The sequence below is a fragment of the Dipodomys spectabilis genome, unplaced genomic scaffold (assembly GCF_019054845.1).
Source record: "Dipodomys spectabilis isolate Male_0828 unplaced genomic scaffold, ASM1905484v1 ptg000029l, whole genome shotgun sequence".
Taxonomy (NCBI): Eukaryota; Metazoa; Chordata; class Mammalia; order Rodentia; family Heteromyidae; genus Dipodomys; species Dipodomys spectabilis.
In genome coordinates, this window is record NW_024870706.1 from 1045997 (window position 1) to 1048831 (window position 2835).

A 2835-nucleotide genomic window follows, 5' to 3' on the forward strand; every position below is an offset into this window, starting at 1 on the left:
GTCCAAACTTTCTTTGATTTGTTGTGTTTCTGGGTCTCTATTCAGAAAATTTTGGCCTGCGCCAAGGAGACCTAGGGTTTCTCCTATTCCACCCTGTAATGTTTTCAGAGTGTCTGCTTTGACTACGAGTTCTTTGATCCATTTGGAGTTGATTTTGGTGCAGGGCGATATATAAGGATCTAGCTTTAGTTTTCTACAAATAGTTAACCAATTTTGCCAGCACCATTTACTGAAGACCCTGTCTTTCTTCCATTCTATGTTTTTAGCTCCCTTATCAAAGATTAGATGGCTATAGGTCTGTAGGTTCATTTCTGGGTTTTCCATTCTATTCCCTTGGTCCTGAGGTCTGTTTTTTTGCCAATACCAAGCTGTTTTGATTACTATGGCTTTATAGTTGAGTTTGAAATTTGGTATTGATATTCCTCTAGCAGTGTTCTTTTCGTTGAGGAGCGTTTTTTTTTTTATTCGGGGTCTTTTATTGTTCCATATGAATTTTTGGATTGCCTCTTCTATTTCCTTGAAGAATGAGGTTGGAATTTTGATAGGTATCGCATTAAATTTGTAGATAGCCTTGGGAAGTATTATGGCCAGCGATTTCTCTGCTGAAAAGTGTATGCCAATAAATCCCACCATCATAGATCCTGTTAGAAATAAACCTTGGACTGTGAATGTGGCTAAGTGGTAGAGTGCTTACCAAGCAAGCATGAAGCCCTGGGTTGGATTCTTCAGTACCACATAAACAGAAAAAGCCAAAAGTGGCACTGTGGCTTAAGTGATAGAATGTAGCCTTGAGCAAAAGCAACTCAGGAACATGCTCAGACCCTGAGTTCAAGCCACAACACTGGCAAAAAAATGTGAGCTTGGTGAGACATACACTTCTGGAACTCAGAGGATGGCCGAGGTTATAGGTAAGAGGTAGGGCAGGTGGTGATGGCTCACATATGTAATATTAGCACTCAGGAAGTTGAGGTCTGAAGATTATAACTGCAAGCAAGTGCAGGCAGGAGTCTATATGATACTCTTTTCTCCAATTAAGCACCAAAAAAACCAGAGCTGTGGTTCAAGTAGTAGAATGCTAGCTGTGAGGATAACAACTTAGGGATAGCATACAGGCCATGAATTCAAACCCTAGGACTGTCATACACACACACACACACACACACACACACACACACACACACACACACACACACACACACACTGGAAATTCTACTTACCTATAAAAAGAATATTGTACCATTTGTATCTCTCATTTCTAATGTCATCTGCCTTGTATCTCATTACCATTGTATTTTCCCTGTACTGCACTAACTGACACATGCAAACTGATGTAAATGACTTTCAGGGTTATGGGCTAACCATAGATTCCTGAGTATGAGTTCTCTGCTCGTTCTCTTTGTCTATTCATGCCTTTGAGTAGTGATTGTACAGATTCATTTGTACCATTTGCTACAAAGAAAAGAGATGAACCATACATATATATGTATGTATATATATATATATATATATATGATTATATACATACATACATGGATATATGCACACATATGGATATATATTGAATACCTGAGTACGTTTTATGTTTTCAAGAATTATGGAGCTAACAAAAATCACATGTATTTTCCTTCCTTTTCAATTTTTTTCAAAACATAAAGAACTTTGTCTCTTTTGAATATTAAATTTTAAGAGAATATCACCATCTCTTATTTGTCAGTTGCCTTGAAATTAGATGTTCAAATGGACAAAATTATTTAGGCTTTTTGGTGGAAGAAAGGAATATTACTAGGGTTCTATTCAGGGGTTCTTTGCTTGCTAGACAAGACTTTGTCTGTATAGCACCAAGCAGCTCAAATACTTTGCCATACTTCTAGTCCATTTTATTTACTTTAGTTCTTGAACTTTTTGCCCTGGTCTGATCTTAGATTGACTGAGACTTGCCACCTATGCCTCATAACATAATTAACTAGGATTACAGATGTGAACCACTAGGGCCAGCTTGTTTGATGAGATGTTTGTCTTGGCAGTTATTTATCTGGCCTGGCCTCAGACCATGACCCTTGTCATTTCTGCTTCCCAGTCAGCTGGGATTACAGATGTGGGCTACTATACTTGGTGTACATAAAACCTTCTGTTTTGTGTTTTTTTTTGTGTGTGTCGGTAGTGGGGTTTGAACTCTGGGCTTGGTCGCTGTCCCTGCGCTCTATAGATCAAGGGAGCCACCTACCGCTTGAGCCACAGCACCAGTATCGGTTTTCTAGTGGTTTTATTGGAGATAAGAATCTCACGGACTTTCCATCTCAGGCTGACTTTGTACCTTGATCCTCAGATCTCAGCCTCCTGAGTAGCTAGGATTTCAGACGTGAGCCACCAGTGCCTGACACACCTGTTTTTTAACAGAGGTTTTTATTGCAAAAATACTGTATAGAGCGGTTAAAGAGTACAAGTTAAAGAGTACATTTTCTATCAAGCATTGTTACCTCCTCTTTTATTTTTCCCTAACCCTCCCCTCCCACCTCCACAACTCCACTCCCCTCTCCTCCCTTCCCCTCTTCCCCGCCTATATTGTAAAGATCCTTTTTCAACATTGTGTCTTGTGCATCTCATTGTTACAATGGGTCAGCCTGTATCCGTATTTAACTATTTTGTTTTTTCCCTTCCCCTCCCCAAGCTAGAGAAGGGTGTATACAGGATGCAGTGAACCGACATTAAATACAGTGAAAACAGGGGTTATACCATAGGGGAGGAACATAAAAAGAAAAAAAAACACATGGTAGATTATAAACCCTATCTTGGGGTTCATTTCGCTTAACATCATCTTATCTGGTCGTATGTACA